The sequence below is a fragment of the Notechis scutatus genome, chromosome 3, assembly GCF_049901735.1.
Source record: "Notechis scutatus isolate UNSWTSFEM ecotype Mainland chromosome 3, rNotScu1.2, whole genome shotgun sequence".
NCBI classification, from domain to species: Eukaryota; Metazoa; Chordata; class Lepidosauria; order Squamata; family Elapidae; genus Notechis; species Notechis scutatus.
Genome location: NC_142011.1, coordinates 52,754,942 through 52,774,448, shown reverse-complemented (window position 1 = coordinate 52,774,448; position 19,507 = coordinate 52,754,942).

The following is a 19,507-nucleotide window of genomic DNA, read 5'->3' as shown; positions in this document are numbered from 1 at the left end:
AACAAACTGAAATTAAGTGATCATCAACTAAGACTCAATCACACAGTATTCCCCACACCTCTGTTTTTATTCTTTTATTATTTTCTGCATTTGTTTCAAACTGCCCCAAACCTTTTGGGGCAGAGATCTCTCAAGATCTGTTATTGGAAAGTGCCACATGCCCGTACATAGTGAATTAATGAGGCAGGCAAAATGAAAGATCGAATGCCATTTCATAGCAAAGCACCTGATTGTGAAATATAAAAGCTATCAAAGGTCTGCGTTTGACAGATGTCTGAGATAACCAACTTCTCCTCTGCTGAAGGGCACTTTTGCTTAATAGCTTGACTTCCAATCTCTTTTAAAAGTCTATAGAAGGAGGCAAGAGGTTTTTTCAATTGGGCTCTATTAAAAGTAATAAAAAGAATCTGTCATCACAAACATCTGGAATTTCTAATGGGGAACGCTGACTTCAAGCTCATGAACTGATTCCTATTCTAAGCCGCAACGCCTTTGGGTAATCCAGGACGAGCAGGAGGACTTTTAATGCTGCTTGGTCCATAAGTGGCTCTGGCAAGTGTGCCTTGAAAGTGTTCCTCCAGGACCACAGACTTTGACTAAATCAACTATATGGGTGCATTGATTTACTGCTAAGCAGATGTTGTCAAGTAATTAAGACTCTACATTTACAGCAGCTATATTGAAAATGGATAGAAAGATCCTGAATGTGAATAGGCTTCTTTTGTCATTGCGCAAATTGGGATGGACATATAGAACTTTTTTTAAAATTAGCTATTGTGCTGGCTGTTAACACAGGAACAAGGTAAATAAGGGCAGAAAAACCAAAGCCCCTTTTAACTGCCACCCCAAAGATGATTTTTCAAGAGGCAACTGGATTTTGTTTTTCTTTGAACCTCTGAGAAAAGAGCAGGGGTGAGCATAGGGGAGATGGGTGGCTATTTAAATTCGACAAATAAAGATATAGATAAATACTTCCAAAGACACAGGCCAGCATTGCTGTAACTGATGGCTAGGAGCATATCTTCCCTGTATCACTTTTGTTTTTCTGTTGATCTTCCCATACATTACAATAACCTCACAGTTATAATGTAACCTCAGATCTTTACTTTTCTAGTAAAGTTGCATGTACTATTTGCAGTTATAATATTTGGGCTCTAAGGATTCATCCTTGTGGGTTTGTGTATAGCAATGAGGGCAGTGGCTCTGAATCTATGTGTGCACACAGTTGTCTTCTATTATTGAATTTTTGAAGATTTAGTATCCTTTTGTGTATTTTAAAAGCACCATGAATATTGCAGGACCATTTTAAATACTTCAACAAGTTATATGTCGTTGGTTGCAGGTGATGCTACCTGAATCTTGTTAGCAAGCATTACTGGCAGGATTACTGGGGAAAATTGATTTACAAGTCCTAGGAGATCATTATGGCCCTGTTATCCATTGGCAGTTGGTGTAATATTCATCTTTTTCTTTGGGCAGAGAAGAAATTATGCAGGAAAACCAAATGTGAAACCAATGAAAAGAAAATGCAAGCAGTTCTTCATTGATGACCATTTATTCAGTGATCATTCAGACTTACAACGTTTCTGAACAAGTGATACTTACAATCAATCTTGATGTTCTGGACATCACCGCATCCTTGCAGTCACATAATTGTGATCCAGGCACTCAGTAACTTACCCAGAATTCAGTATTCCAATATTTGAGGGGCTGCCACAGAGAGGAAGGGGTCAAGCTATTTTCTAAAGGACCCAAAGGCCAGACAAGGAATAATGGATGGAAACTGAACAAGGAGAGATTTAACCTGGAAATAAGGAGAAACTTTCTGACAGTGAGAACAATCAACTAATGGAACAGCTTGCCTTCAGAAGTTGTGGGAGCGCCACCACTTCAGACTTTCAAGAGGAGATTGGACTGCCATCTGTCAGAAATGGTGTAGGGTCTCCTGCTTGGGCAGGAGGTTGGACTAGATGACCTACAAGGTCCCTTCGAACTCTGATTATCTGTTATCTGACCATGTTCATTATTTGCAAGTTTCTCCGCTGGTTTCCCACAAACACACTCAATGGGGAAGCCAGTTGGAAGTTGCAGTCACATGATGTTCTTCCTTTAGGACCCATAGTGATTTGCTTAATGACTATAACTTGGCACTGCCGGAACCTCCATCCATAAGTGCTGCATATGGTCATGTGACATTGTGTTTTAGAACAGCATTGCATAGTGATGAAAATTCCAGTCTCAATTACTGTCATTAAGGGGAGATAACTATACTTATAGGAAACAAAAACAAATCCATGGCTTGCACTGACATTAAGGGCTGTACCTGGACAAACGAAGAGCAGAGGGACCTTCACCCTTCTGAATATCATGCCTTACCTGTAAAACCGTTTTATCTAATCAAAATATGTCACTGAGACAGGCAGTTTTCATGGGCTCAAAAATATATTTAACATGTTACATAGCTGAAACCAAGCATTAAAAACAGATCTTAGAGCCTGGATGCTATTCAAATGCAGCATTAAGACAATCCATCATTCCTCTATCCCCATTTTAGGATGATTGCAATTTATGCATATTTAATAAAAAAAAATCAGTCCTATCGTGTTCAATGGACCTTTCCTAGTAAAGGAATTCCAAATGCAGTTTGAAACTTTTTAGAGGCAAACCTCAGAGACATCTATGAGTTACTTTGTATTTGCAGCTAATTAAAAGGTATTATGATTTCTCCCCTACGATATTCAGAAATAGTACTACCCCAATATCGCAACTCAGTCACTGAATATTTATAACAAAGCCAATATCAAAGATTTTGCTTATTAATTCCCTGCCTTTAAAGTAATCAATTAAATTTAAATAAATCTTCAAGTCATCTAAACCTTTTAGCATGCTGAAAAAAACTGTAAAGATAAAGTAACCGTTTAATAAAGGCTACTCCTCATTGTTAAAAGGCCTTAATACAATTTAGTTTTTTAGTTTTTCTATTGCAGTACCGTGGTGGACTACAAATTACAATAGCTTTAATATCAATCGGTGTGTCTTTAAACTTTCTACCTTGCCAATTCAAATTTGCTATTGCCAATTAAATTAGCTGATTAATGGATCAAAGAAAACATTCAACTTTTCCTGGCACTTACTCCCATGCTGCATGTTGTCTGAACACACACGACAGTATGATGCCAAACACAGATGGAGCTCCAGGCATTGCTTCAACCCTCAAGTGTGATTCTCCCGTCTGAACAATTCCCACGGGTACAATGCATATAGAAGCACAGAGATATTTGATGTATGCATGTGCCATTTCCTACACAATTTGTACCCATCACATGGGGAGTAGAAGGGGCAAGGCAACCCCAAGGCTGCTTTTTTGATGATATCAAAGGAAGCTTTGGATTTCTGTACGGTAGGTTGGGGCAGCTATGGGATGGAGGGACTTGCTCATCTTCCAAATTCGTCAGCAGCACCAACTGGAGCTTGACCCAGATATCATCGCTAGTAGCAGTGGTGGGATTCAAATAATTTAACAACCGGTTCTCCACCCTAATGATTTCTTCCAACAACCAGTTCACCAAACTGCTCAGAAAGTTAACAACCGGTTCTCCCGAAGTTGTGCGAACTGCCTGAATCCCACCACTGACCAGTAGGTAATAGAGTCTCATCATCTTCTGACAGTCTTCCAGGATATATGTATTCATGTGCATTTCCTTGCCTCGCTTCTTGAATAGAAGAACATCTCCTTACAAAGTATTTTTTTTAACAATGAATATATTCAGTGAAGAAAGAGATTTTTTTATTACTTACAGCCCTATCCAGGAAATGCAGTTACTGGAGAAGTCTGCTCATCCTATGAGCCATCAGTTCTCAACTAAAGCTGTACCATAGTCCAGGGTTGGGATTCTACCGGTACGGACTGGTTCTATAAATTGGTTGTTACAATTCTGCACAGTTCGGAGAACGAGCAAATCGCGCCACTGGCTGGACCCTCCACTCCCTGCGCACCACTCCCTGCCTCACCCAGTCACTCCTTACCTCACATACATGCCATCCAACTTGCCTGCATTGTGCCTTTGCCTAATTTTTGGTAAGTTGCTATTTTTCCTTTTTTCCCCCCTGATGATCAGCTATTCTGACTATCAGCTGTGCCGGGTGATTTAGATTAGCCAGAAAGCAAGAAATTGTTGGATTTCTTGCTTTCTAGCTAATCTAAATTGCTGTTGTACTGCTTTGCCTTTGCCTAAGAGGCTTCCCTGAGGCCCAGTCAAGGGTGGACTTCAGGGGGTTGGGGGTGAGGATAGGGGGAGAAGTAGCCTGAGAGCAGAGCTGAACCTTCCTTAGGACTGAAGCTTCTATTTTTCAGTGCAGACTCAGGCAGCAGATCGCAGAAAGATAGATCTGTGAGTGAATCTGTGATTCTGCAAGCAACTCAATCTGCCTGCCTGCTTTGCCTGATTTTGGGTAAAAGTTTCTCTTTTTTTATTAAAAATTCCATATTTACATAAATATTTACAATATTTACATACAAGCCACGCCCAGCCAGTCACATGACCACCAAGTCACACCTACAAATTAGGCCACACCCACAGAACAGGTTATTAAGAAATTTGATTCCCACTCCTGCCGTAGTCTCTAGCTGAACAAACATTGTGGTATAAACAAAGCTGAAGATGAAACAATAAGCAACATCCAGAAAGGATGAACCTTTCTCCACAATATTTAACCCTTTAATTAGAACCTGCTGAGTAAAAGTTAGGCTCAGATCCCAGTTTTATCTGCATATCATTCATAGAAAACATGTTGCTCTCCATTGCTCCATCTTACTTACTTCGCAGAATTGTCCTAAGGATAAAAGATAGGAAAACACCTGGTTGTTGTTGTGTTTTTTTTTTGCTCAATGCTAGCATGCTATGAAGATAATCAATTGATGCAAAATCCTGGTGATTATGGTGAACATACATAAAATTGCAGCTGTAACTGTCAATCATCTATCAATAAAAAGGTGCCAGACAACTGAAATAAGTGGATATAATTCATTGGTGTGCAAAATTCACTGGTGGGCAAAACAAACAAACAAACAAAAACCAAGAGCTCAGTATTCTTTATGCCAGTGTCTAGAAAATGGTGGCTATTACAGCCGATTTGAAAATGATTCAGAAGACATGCTTTGAACCATATGCAAGGACAAGATCTCTGCTACTCATTAGAGCAGCTAGACCTTTCTCAGGCTTAATGACTGGATTTCTTAAAGTGGTAGTGGCAGCAACAGCTTTTTCCAAGCTTCTGCACGAATTGGAACAAGATTCAGCTGCTTTAATGTCACTTTTGAAGTCTGCAGAGGCATAATGGCCATAAATGTAATAAACCGATGGTTTACACATCCAAATCTAGCACTATAGCAACTGTATTCTGATTTTGAAAAACCCTATTTTTCATGAAGTAAGATCCATCTTGGGTCAGGATACCAACTTTTCTTTAATTTGATATCCCAGATCTGGGATAATTCTTACATCACGCGAAAAGAAATATTCAATAACAATCACAGTCTAAAGCTTTCATTTCAGCCTGATTGTTTATTGTTTGTTTATTGTACATCTTTCTGAATATACATGAAATGAATGATTCACATTTGGTCTGATTTTACAGTTGTGCTGAGAAATAGAAGTTTCTTTTTCAGAAGATATATTCAAGGCACAATGAAAAAACATCAGTCTGTGAGATCCTTAACATTGTTACAATATATTACTTAAATTAGGATCAAACCTGTGGTGACCCATAATATATTAAACAACCATGAATTTTACAGCTCAGTTATAGAGCTATTCTAGACTCAGAATTCCAGATGACCACTAGATGGTAGTAAAGATTATATAATAACACCTCTTTTCTGCCATCTAGTGGTTGGCCAGGTTTTTTTATATACAGTAGTCCGACTTTAGATTTACCAATTGGCAGATATCAACAAAGCTTGTCAGTTTATGAAATGAATCTTAATCCCATCAACTAAAACACTCATGTCACTCATATCACAACAACTACCTTATTGGTAACAACAATTCTATCTCAACTAAGTTCAAGAAGACTACTACAAAAGGCAAAAAGAATTGGCACCATCACTGTGAAACAACCCAGTAAAAGTGATGGTTTTAGTGCTTATGCTCATCCAGAGGCGTGCAATGAGGTAAGCTTACATTAAAATGAGAACTAGCTTTCCTAATATTAGCTTCATTTTGCTGGGGTGGTTGATTTACAGCAGCTGGGCAAACTGGCTTGAAGCCAACTTGGTGGGGGCCAAAGGGAAAAACTTTGGCTGACCTCTCTTTCCACGGCTTGCTTCCCTGTCATCCCTGCTCACCTGATTCTGATCCATTTCCCTTTGTTTTGCACAGCTGAGGTGGGGGGTGGGGGGAACTGGCTGCTGTCCAAAGGAGAGATATGATGGATGCCGCTATATGCTCACTTCAGCACTAACCAGGAGGCATGCTGGAAATCACCACTGTCCTCCCAGGCAACAAGGGATGATGCTGCAAGAATGTCCTTCAAGGTTAGTTGCTTCTCATTTTGGCTCCCTGAAATGAGAAACCTGCTGAAAGTTTGAGAAATCTGAAATAAGTTCCTAGGGCATTACAGTCTCTTATTACTGCTGTTTGTTTCTGAGACCAGAGGGATTATCTGAACCAGTGAACTGAGAAATTCTATCATTCTTGCAAAAATGGGTTGAAACAGAGGCTGTTTAAGACACAAGGGAGCAATTAGAATGACCTTGAAGGTCCAGGAAGCCCTGCTCTTTAGCAGAACAGACTCTTCAATTAAGTTTGCCAAGGGAAGCTGGAGGAAGGGCTGGGAAAGCCACACAGGGTTCATCTGGAGACACCAGAACACTAAAAGATCATTTTCTTCCTCTGAATAGTACACGTCGGAAGCTTGTCTTTTTATGGCTTACATAGCTGCCTGTGGTGTGTTTCATTACTGGGAAATGGCATGGGAATTAAAAAGCATCTGGAGAAATGCAGAAGGCTTGCCTTGTTGTTTGAGCTTCTTTAGAGGTCTGGGTGCCACAGGTGGTATTCAGCCAGGTTTTGGAGAACCGATAGCGGAAATTTTGAGTAGTTTGGAGAACCAGTAAATACCACCTCTACTGGCCCCGCTCCCATCTATTCACTGCCTCCTGAGTCCCAGCTGATCAGAGTCCTAGCTGATCGGCTGGGTCTTCTTTCGTAGCCCTGCACAGCAGAACGGAACTGGAAAGCAGGTTAGTGGGGTGGGGAGGGAATGGAGATTTTACAGTATCCTTCCCCTGCCACGCCCACCAAGCCACAGCCACAGAACCGGCAATAAAAAAAAAATGTGAATACCACCACTCCTGGGTGCCCCTATTTGAGATTAAGATAAGCTAAGAGTAGATGACCTTCTATGGCACTTGCACAAGTAACTTGGGCCAAAACTGTGACAAGAAAGTTCAATGAACCTTGAATGAAAGTCAAAGTTTAGACTTGGCTTCAAAATTAAGAAAATTAAATAGCAGTAGTGATCTTCACATGTGATTTTCTTCTTCAGTTACTTTAAGAATTGTAGTCAACCAGCACTATTTGGGGTTGCCCAAAGTCGTAGACTTTTTGCTCTGCATGGAAAGAACAGTTGCTATGAATCTACAGCGAGGGTGTTGGTCAGATGTGAGAAAGTTTTCTGTACAGAAAGACAGAGCAAACCACGCACATTGAGGCTGAACACTTAGAGAAGGTGAGGAGAAATTATAGGAACTGTAGCCTGATACATCTAGAGGTAATTCATTGGTGAGTCTAGTAGCCATTATTCTGGGAAGCAATTTTCAGGTGCTTATACTGCCTGCAACACGCTCTTCACTGTTTCATGATGACAAATGAAAATGATCTTTTAACACTTCAGTTCTTATGTCACAGGTATTGCACTCTATGTGCCCACTTAACTAGTGCTCTTCCAAATTATAGGGGATGCGATTCTGACAGCTATATATCAAATGGCATCCCAATGTTTTGTGATCGGTGTTCTTCGTGTGCTAGAAAACTCCCCAAAGAATTAGCTTCTAGAGAGCGAGCTCTGAAGCATGATAACTCTTCTTTAACAAGAAGCGAAAGGAAAAATGAACAATGATTTACTAGGGTGAGATATTAGAAAATGAGAACTACAGTGTGTCAACAAATGTCTAGTGATAAAACTGTAGTGGTTGAACTTCCTTCTACCAAAACCACATATTCAGGTAGGACAGTCAAAGGATTTGTGACCACGGATGAAAGGAAAGGTGACTGTCCCTCTGCCAGCATCTTGGAATATTTGAGAGTCAGATTGCATTTCTTACCAGATTGCATATCAAGGAGAACAAGAGACTCGGGCACTGTTAATTGCAAGGAGGCAAGGAAAATGGACAACTACTGAAAGTAATTTCTGATGCCTAAATAAATTCTATATGAATTGAAGGGGGAAAGCTATATCTTTTGCCGTATTGGTGCTTTAAAAAAATCCTAAGCATACTATTAAAAACTAGTTGAGCAACAACCCTATCTTTGCCTGTTTAGAATAAGTCTCATTTACTTTTGCTGTGCTCACCTAACTTGCTGGCAGGAAGTAAACTATCCATTTCCTTCTTGATTTTAATGGTCAGAAACTGAGCAATCTGGTTCCATCCATTCAGCTGATCACATGACTATTGCTTTTTTGTCTCTCAATGACCACTAGACACTCGTTAGTCTGTGGTAAAATTGTAAAAGCATTGGAAATAATTGCTTGGCATTTAGAGGCCAAAAAAAAAAGCTAGTATATTCTTTGTTTGGGTTTTCAGTAAGAACAAAGTACTCACTGAAACATGAAAGCAGCCACATCCTTTGAAAAGCTCATACAGCTATGTCAAAGGATGTCCCCTTTTGTCTGCATATGGTGAATGTGTTTGTGGCTTCTTTAATTTACTTGCAGTCCCACAGGAAGGACAGCTTCTGAAGCAAATATGGGGATAGAATAGAATTCTTTATTGGCCAAGTGTGATTGGACACACAAGGAATTTGTCTTGGTGCAAATGCTCTCAGTATAATACATAAAAGAAAAGATACCTTCATCAAGAGTCAAGAAACGTAAGGTACAACACTTAATGATAGTCATAGGATACAATAAGCAATCAAATCATACTAGGAAACAGTCAAGATAAATCATAAAGATACAAACCTTTTATGCCTGAGCAGTGCTTCGCTTTCCGTATATCTCTTTTTCCAATGCTTTAAATGGCCGTAATCTGCTATAGAACGTTTGCAGAGAGAAATATATGTGTATGTCTGTCAATTTGCCTGTGTAAAGATACATGTACAAGAGGTGGCTTCTGTTACGTCTGGGAGATCAGTCCCGGGTAGATCGGTCCTGGGTAGATCGGTCCCAGGTAGATCAGGTCGCATGGAGACGCGAGACTCAAAGTGCACATTCAGCTCTTTATTGAATATACAGTTAGCTCCAGAGCCGCTTGGCTTTATTCAGCCGGCCGGCGGCTCGGCGGCCAATGGCAGCGCTTTGAATTTCCCGCGATCGGCTCGGCCAATCGCGGTAGATTCTTAGCGCGCCAATCACAGTTGTTTAGTCAACCAATCGGGTTGCGGTCCGTGTGGACCAATCAGAACTCAGGATATGGAGAATGTTAATATAGAACAGCTTGCCAATTCCCAAACTGGCCAATAGTTAAAGAACAGAGTTGGAGGGCAGACCCTAATATCAATAATCCTCTACTGCTGTTTATCATTTTAATAATCCCTTTTTATCAGGGTGGAGTTGGGAGTGACTGAAGCTGACTGAGCCTATACTCACTAGATCCCCTTCCTGATGCCAAGGCAGGGTTTGCAGCAGATATTTTCTCTTTCTGCCCTGATGGAGAAACATCTGTCACTGCCTAAGATTGAACTCTCAACCTTCTGAGCGGAAGGCGAGCATCTTCACCTCTAGGCCACGGTGCCTCTCCTGTTTTAGTGAGCTTAGTAGCCATTCTTATGGGAAGCAATTGATAAATGGTTGTTTATCCAATGAAATGATAAAATTGTGTGGTGTCTTATAAGGAAACTAGTCCAATTTTATGCTCGAGGCAGGAAATCTAGTGCTAGAATATTCTGTAGTAGTACAGGTAGCCCTTGACTTATGATAGGTCATTTAATGACCGTTTGAAATTATGATGGACCTCATCAAGCATAAGGTACTTATGACCCAGTTCTAAAATTATGATGACTTTATGATTGCATGTCAGGTGCTCAGCAACTGGCCCACTTTTACAGGCATTGGGAGCATCCCTTGGTCATGTGCCACAAACTAGCATTTACTTCTAGGTTTTGGGCAAACTGGCCTACAGTGAATAATTAATTCACTTTAGGACTGCAGCATTTGCTTAACAACTGCTACAAAGAAGGTTGTAAATCGGGGTGGTCATGTAGCTGACCCACATTATGACCATTATGTCTTATGACTGTAATGGGCAGCTCCATTATGGCTGTAAGTCAGGGGTGTCCAACCTTCCACCTTCCCTGGGCCACATTAGAAGATGAAAATTTGGTTTGGGCCGCACATATAATAAATTATTATAAAATAATTATATTATAAAATTATATAATAAATTATACATTATTTTTATTATTTATTATTAATTATTTATTAAAAATTATTTCTTTTTATTAATTTTCCGGCCAAATTTTGCGGGGTGGGGGGAGGGGGGAAGAAAGCTCGCCCGCCTCGCGCCTACCTCTCCTCCTACAAATGGCCCGGCTGGATGCGGCAGGACTGGAAGGCGAGGACCGGGAGGCTCGGTGCAGCAGCGACGGCGGCGGCGGCAGGGGCAGAAGCAGCAGCGGCAGCGGCGGCAGCGGTGGCGGGGGCAGAAGCGGGGGCGGGGGCAGAAACGGGGCAGCGGCGGGGCAGAAGCGGCAGCGGCGGCGGCGGCAGGGGCAGAAGCAGCAAAGGCGGCGCCCGCCTTTCTGTTGCTGCTTGGCATGGCGCTCACCTCGCCCGCCTCGCGCCTGCCTCTCCTCCTCCTCCTCGCTGGCTCTTGCCAGAAGGTTGGGGTGGGCACTGGGCCGCATTACGAGGTGACCTGGGCCGCATGCGGCCGCGGGCCGTGGGTTGGACAAGCCTGCTGTAAGTCAAGGTGTACCTGTGATTTGCCTATCTTCTATTTGATCTAGCAGAGATTGGGAAGCTGGTTGGAATTCCTTACTTTCTGCATATAAATATATAGATAACAGCGGGTAGGGGATTGATTTTTTTAGATATAGAAAGTTGACCAGGCCATGTACCAAATCCACTTTTAAATTCACAAGTGCAACTGTATCACCTTATTTTATGCATGAGACAATCATCTGCTTCTTTTTTTCCCTGACTATGTTTTGAAACCAGAGGTGATATTCAACAGGTTCTGACCAGTTCTAGAGAACCGGTAGCGGAAATTTTGAGTAGTTCGGAGAACTGGCAAATACCACCTCTGACTGGAGATTTTACAGTATCCTTCCCCTGCCACGCCCACAAAGCCACGCCCACAGAACCAGTAGTTAAAAAAAATTGAATCTCACCACTGTTTGAAACATATTTAACCTGGTTACTGATTTAGCCCTTATTCTGGATTCACACTATTCATTGTATTAGGAACTAATCATATAGCTTGGATTTGCACACCAGGGTAATTTTTTTTTAAAAAAAAATCAAAGTTAAAGCTAACCAAGCTTAAATGTGCAAGTGAACATCATCTGAAGATGGCCTCTGTATCTGATTACACCTCTTAAAACTGCCCTCGCCCTCATGTATTACAACTTGCATTTTTGGCATTCATTCTTCAGACATCTAGCTGTGGAATGTAGGAAATTGCAAATGCCATGCACATTTTAAAGAGTATCAGGTTGGAGAAGGGTCAACATATACAATAATGTGGAGAAGGAGGAGGAGGGTGAATTGGGGTATCTTGGCTGCAAAGATGGGCTTTCTATTGTTTTATGGCTAGCATTCAGGGAGAGACTTTTCCTGCCGGGAGTTGCCTATACTACTCTTAAAAAGCCATCTAATCTCCCAACATAATTACATCCTACGCTAATGAATTCCATAAGCAAATTAAATGCAGTGTCTAAAAAGACATCCTTTTTCCTATTCTGAATCTGATGCCAATGTATTCAACTGAATTACCCTAAAATTGTGCATAAGCTTGTACCAAGAGGAAGGGTTGGGGAGCTCAAATCTCTCTGATTCCACTGCATGTAATTTGTGAAATCTTTATAACGCAAATTTATCTCTTTTCCCCCCTCAAGAATAGCATATGTTTAAGCTGATTCTATGGCAATCTAGCCAGTGGTATCCATGGAACAACCCTCTATCCATCTCCTAGGAGCTCAGTTAATGTGTATGCAGGGGTGGGATTCAAATTTTTAACAACCGGTTCTGTGGGCATGGCTTAGGTGGTGGGCGTGGCTTGATGGTCATGTGATGGGTGGACATGGCTTGGTGGTCATGTTATTGGCTGGGTGTGGCCAACTCAATATCACTCACATCGAGGCACGCATCTCCTCCCCTGGCTTCTCATGACTGTGGGAATGCTGCAACAGTCGTAAGTGTGAAAAATGGTCATAAGTCACTTTTTTCAGTGCCATTGTAACTTTGAATGGTCACTCCACACAAGCAAAATACCAGCAAAGGAGGGGGGAAAAAAACTCCAGAGACGTTCCTGAGACAGGAAGTCTAGTCCTGCCAAGAATGTAATAAGGGTTAGTGGAGAGGCAGTTTCTGTAAGCAACACCAGAATGTTTCCTTCCTGCCTTCCTTACAGGATTAGGCCAGTAATTTCTTCTAACAACCAGTTCTCTGAACTGCTTAGAATGTTAACAACTGGTTCTAGCGAATTGGTGCGAACTGGTAGAATCCCACCCCTGTGTGTATGTACTAACACGGGCCATCCATCCATACAAACTGTGAATAATCTGCCACTGATTTCATGCATGTTGTCAATAATCTTATCCTGGTTTCATGCAGGGAGGGATCCTCTCCCCATCCAGTTGAACATTCTAGTCCTATGAAAACTTCCATGCCAAATGAATTATTCTATGGTACTTTGTGCATATGTGTTGAAAATGGCTGGATTACTGGAGGAGATGCCCCTGGATGCCAGGTTTTTGGTAGTTGCCTCAGGGAAACAAAACATTTCTTCCAGGTAAATGCTCAGTGTCTTCCTTAACAATAGACATATAAGAATTTCAGCAGCTTTGATCACCTCCAGGATTTAGCCAATTTATCTTTAACATGATAGAATGAAGACTTTTTGAATTTCTTATAGCTTTTATGTGAATCAGTGAGGGGTTGATTGAGTTAATTGAAAATAGAAAAGGTTCAAATGGCTCTTTAGAAAGTTGTCTAATGAATTCCTGTCAGTCGGTGACCTGAGCATTAAATCTAACCAGCCATCCTGTCTTAACTCACTTGTTGATTGAATGTGAGATCATTTCTGAACATGATTTGTGACTCAGCCACATTGTACTTAGCATGCTAAACTAGGCTAAAATGGGATTGGGCAGTTGGTGGTTCAATGTATTGTGAGGATCCAGTCATTTGTCCCCTCCTGCCTTTTGTGAATCAGGTCAACATGTTAGACCAAGGGTGTCAAACTCAAGGCCCGGGGCCAGATCTGGTCCTTGGGTGCTTAGATCTGGTCCACAGGGCCACCATGGAAACAGTGAAGGACCGGCCCATGGTGCCTCTGCCAGCGAAAACAGGCTTCCAAGTTCAATTTTCGGCTGTGACAGCCTCCTGCAACCTCTGCCAATAAAAATGGAGCTCAGGAGAGCCTCCCCTCCCGAGCTCAGTTTTCACTGGCAGAGGGTTGCAGGAGATTGTCACAGCCTAAAATGGAGCTCGGGAGCCTGTTTTCGCTGGCAGAGTGCTCAGGCCACCACAGGCACCGACACGAGTGATGTTGAGTTGACCACACACACACACCCGCCCCTCCCCAAAGTCAAACACAACCCTGATGCGGCCTTCAATGAAATTGAGTTTGACATCCCTGTGTTAGGCTATACAATTTGTGTTTATGGACATGGCTTTAGAACTGAACCTTTTATAATCAAGAGCTATAAGTTATTTCTTAAACTGCAGATTACTTGCTAATAATCTACACCAGGGGTCTCCAGCCTTGGCAACTTTAAGACTTGTGGACTTTATTTCCCAGAATTCTTCAGCCAGCTTTGCTGCAGCAAAGCTGGCTGAGGAATTCTTGGAGTTAATGTCCACAAGTCTTAAAGTTGCCAAGGCTGGAGACCCCTGATCTACATTATTTGTAGTCTGTTTGTAAGACGTACAAATATCAAGTTGACAACTGCTGAAGACATTGATGAATTAGATGCCCTTTGTTGCAGTCTCACAATTAAGCCTAGGTACACTTGTGATTAGTATTAAGGAATTTCTTTGCATAAAATATAATGGGGCAGTTTAATTCACAAGTTTCAAAATTCCCCTTACCTGCCCTGAGACAATAGAGAATGAAAGCCTTGTTCTTAAAAACTGCAGTCTTCATGAATGAATTAGTTTTATTTGCTGACCTGATTTACAGAATATTGATACGAAAATTGTAAACATAAAACCTATTTGTTTTCCCCATAGAAGATGTATATCATAAAACTAAGTAGGTCAGGGCCCGAACGAATGACAATTATGGGTATGTCCACATGAGTTCCATGGAAGAAGATTAAGACTAAAGATGAACCTCGCCCAGCTCCCCCATTCACAGACAAGCTCTGTGCCACACATCAGCTTTCTGTCCTCACTCTGGAGAAACCCGTTTCTTCTGTAATGATTGTATTTCTGCCACCTGCATTTTTTGACATCCATCTAGTCCTGTCACAAAGATACAAAATAGCTTTCAAGGGATGTGCTTGTAATTATAGAGGATAATAGGTAAAATAAAAGAGGCATGTAGAGAATGGAGAAGATCTGGTGCAAGGGGATAACAAGCTCAACACCTCCCAATAGTGTAGTACAATTGCAAAGAAGGCCAACAACATCTTGAAAAGCTCAGAGTCTGGATTATCCTGCTCTACTCTGACTTCGTCAGGCCTTGCTTGGATTGAGGTCTGTACAACCCAGTTTAAAAAAGATTAATGAATAGGACCAAGTCCAGAGAAGGGCTCCTAAGATGGTGAAAGGACTACAAAATCAACTCTTATGAGGAATGTTTAAAAGATTAGTAGATATATTTAGATTTGTAGAAGGTTGAAAGGGACATGATAGCTCTTTTCAAATATCTAAAGGGCTGACACTTTGTAGAGGTTTTGGACTAATTCTCATTTTTCTAGAGAATAAGGCTAGACTTAATGGAATGAAACTTCAAGGGTGGAGATGCAGTTTTGATGTTAGAAAAAACACCTAGTCACTAAGAGCTGTCAATCAGTGGAATCGGTTACCATGTAGGGTGGATAGTCAGTCATCCGTCGGGGATAATGTAGCGAAACCTGCAATGTGCAGAAGACTGGGCCTGATGACCTCTGAGGTCCTTTTAAACTCTATGGTTCTGTGGCTGAATTTCAAGAGCATAAAGAGAAATAGAAAAATGGATACATAAGGAATCCATGGCATCAGGCCTGGAGAATCATGGAAATGCAAAGCTGATAGCTTGCCTTCCCAAACTCAGGGCCAGGGTTTCTGCAAAGCATGGTCAAGAAACACGATTGAAGTACTATCTGATTTTATGTGTGGCACGCAGAGGTGATACACACACAAAAATGGTTCTTTAATCTCACTCCCACAACTGCCATCTTGACTTTCTTGGCTATACTCCACTGACAGCTCTGCTCAAGTGGGTCATTATATTTATTTCCCTCAGGATGTAAAAGACAACTGGGAGTATAGGAATCGTGTGATGTGTTTCCCTTGTCAAAAAAACCTCTGAAAATCTTGCTGCTTGTGCTATCTAGTCAAATGCTACTCTTGGTTCTTTATGATTTGGAACATTTTTGTATAAACACCTATTTTATTGGAATGTTTTACATTAGTTGTGCCCCTCCCCCCTTTTCACAAAAGGATATTCAAACCAAATATAGCAGTAGATTTAAGAAGAAAATCATATATTTTTTTCAAAGGGAGACATTTTTGGGCATGTTTTCTTGTACAGTGAAGCATGGGTATAGTTTTCATCTGGATTGTTGGGCTGACTCCAACAACTCTATGGATAGCCTGAAAGCAGGTCCTTAATCAAAGGGCAGTGAGCAGCTGTCACTCTGCTGCACCAGCATCTGTCAAATGCAATGATCATCTATCATTAGGTACAGTTGGAATAAAGGGATTGTAATATTATATGATAAAATGGGAAATGTCTTGGTTCTGCTTATAATTTATGTTGCTGAAAAAGAAGGCATTGGTATGAGACACTGTTCTGTTCTTCTGGCATTACCTCTTAATACCTCCCTAATACTCATTATAGTATGGAGCACCCACATAGCCAGCCAGAAATGTCCTCCAATCATTCAGCTGTCAGTATTCATAGATCAAGATTCATGATTAGAACAGATGCAACACTGTAGCAAGCTGCCTTAGAGGAGGGCTCAGTTCACTCACATGTAGTGACCCCTGGAACGGGATGAAGAAGCTGTAGCCAACAATTTCAGAAATAAAAACGAGTGATGGGAGGTCACTGTACATGGCCAGAATTCAAGCAGCCTCTTTATTGAGAATTTAAACAACCTGAGTTCTTCATCTGTAATATTTTACTGAAAGGACTCCTGGATTCGGTTCTGGGAAGGTGCTATGGGTAGCTGCTCACAGGCCATTGGATCAAAGAGCCTTATGTCATTTACTGCCATTATTAAGAATTTTCCAATATGGGTAGGCTTCACCCTAATGGTGTGAAGAGAGATCTATGGGCAAAAATGGGTTAAGGCTGGTTGTGAAACATGGAAATGGTTAAGCAGCATATAAACACGAGCAAAATAATCTTTCCTAAAGTCAAAGAGGAAGCATGAGGTCTTCAAACAGAAGCTAGATGGGTCATTTATCAGAGGCTCCAGTGCAATGATTCTCAATCTCAGGGATTCTGGGAACTGAGGCCCACCCATTTTAAAGTTGTTGTGGTTGAGGAACACTGCTCTAATGGATCTTGCACTAAGCAGGGGAAACTGCCTAGCTGAGCTTTTTTTATATATATATATATATAAATTTTTATTGGTTTTTAAAACAAACATAAACAAACAAAACATAAAAACATCAAATCATCTTCCATATATGTACATACAGCGTGCCGGTTGGTTTACAAATTGTTTTGTGCTTCCATTTCATAGCCTTCAATTATAATTACATTGTATATAATCTCGTATTTTCAATCAATATATTAAATACCTTAATATCATTATTAATCAATCATTTGACTATACTTTTATTCATTCATGTTTTCCAAAATGATCATATTTTACTTAATTTGTTTTATGACAATTCAGATTATTGTCCCAGATCTATCCTAGAATCATTTTGTAGATATAATAAGAAAAGAATACATCTTTATATATTTATTATTTTTTAAAAGTCTACATATTTCATTACTATATTTTATTGTCTAACCATTGATAGAATAGATCCCAAATTTTATAAAATTGTTTATCATCATGTTCTCTAATTTCAAATGTCAATCTACTCATTTCAGCACATTCCAATATTTTCTTAATGATTTCCTCCTGTGATGGTATTTTCTCATTTTTCCAGTTTTTAGCAAATACAATCCTAGCCGCTGTTAATACATTTACAATCAGGTATTTCAAGTCTTTACTATATATTTCAGGTAAAATTCCCAATAAAAATATTTCTAGTTTCAAATCTATATGCTTTTTTGTCATTTTTTCCAACCACGTGTGGATTTTAGTCCAGTATTTTTTAGCATCCACACAAGTCCACCACATATGGTAATATGAGCCGGGTGTCTGATGACATTTCCAACATTTTTCGGATTTATTCTTGAACATTCTTGCTATTCTTGTCAGGGGAAAGTGCCACCTGTAAAACATCTTATACAAATTTTCTTTATATGCTGTTGACATTGTCATTTTATAATTTTGAGACCACAATTTTTGCCATTTCTCTAGATCAATCCCATATCCAAAATTCTTCCCCCAAGCAATCATAGTTTCTTTAACTTGTTCTTCTTCTAGTTTAATTTCTAATAAATATCCATACAATTTTTTAATCACCTTTTCATCAGTACCTGTCAAAATCTTATCTAAGTCAGTCAATTTATCATAGAAACCTTCTGTTTTAGAATCTTTATCATACCTTGAATGTATTTGCGCATATGAAAACCAATTCATCTTTATACTTTGTTCCTCTAGTTTTTGTATAGATTTAAGTTCACCCTTTTCATTCAATATTTCACCATATCTAACTGTTTGTTCCTTTTTGTATATTATAGGATAAGAAAATGCTTCAATAGTCGATAGCCAGACTGGAATTTTCAAATAACATTGTCTTTTAATCTTCTCCCAATTTAACCACAGAGACTCCCATATGTAATGTCTTCTAAAGTACCCCTGTGTTTTAGTTCCTTTATACCATAAAAAAGCATGCCACCCCAACAACAGGTCATGTCCTTCTAATGTCAACAATCTAGTATTTCTTAATGTTATCCATTCCTTAACCCACATCAAATTTGTAGCTTGGTAATGCAACTTCCAATTAGGCAAACCAAATCCTCCTCTTATTCTAGCATCTTGCAAAAGTTTTAACTTTATTTTCGCTTTCTTACCTTGCCATATATATTTCAAACCTAGCTGAGCTTTTTGTTCCCTTCCAACTATATAATTTGGTGGTCTTTGTGTGGGTTTCAGATTTTGAACTAGTTGGAAGCCTCGTTCACCTTTTTTCTTGGAATCCACATCTGGTTTTCAATCATCTTTAAAAATGAAAGTGTTGATTGTAGTTCAATATTGCTATGCTGTTTCTATAGCAGGGGTCTCCAACCTTGGCAGCTTTAAGACTTGTGGACTTCAACTCCCAGAGTTCCTCAGCCAGTCTTAAATTTGCCAAGGTTGGAGACCTCCCTTCTGTAGCTGTGTCCATAAAAGGGACTCTAGGGTTTCCTATTCTAAATTGTCCCACAGTTTGAGTGTATGCAACTGTAACAATTGACCTTATTTAAGCTTTAGAAAATGAAAAATCCAAAAATAATTGCCTGGATTACATATCATGCAGACTTTTTAAAAATGGACATGGATAGCCCATTTTTCTACGATACAAAGTATTACAATATGGGTAATATGAAGTCACTATAATTGAGTTGAGGACTGCTTTCTGTTTTATGCAGCACCTTTCTGCAGACCCTGTACCTCCCAAAGGATGCATAAAATGAGGAGGAAGAACTGGTGTGGGTCTAAAGTTGGCTTGTAGAATCTCAAGCAAGGCTCCACCCTTCCATCAATTGCAGTTTAAACCAGGGGTGGGATTCAAATTTTTTAACAACTGGTTCTGTGGGCGTGGCTAAGTTGGTGGGCATGGTTTGGTGGTCATGTGACTGGGT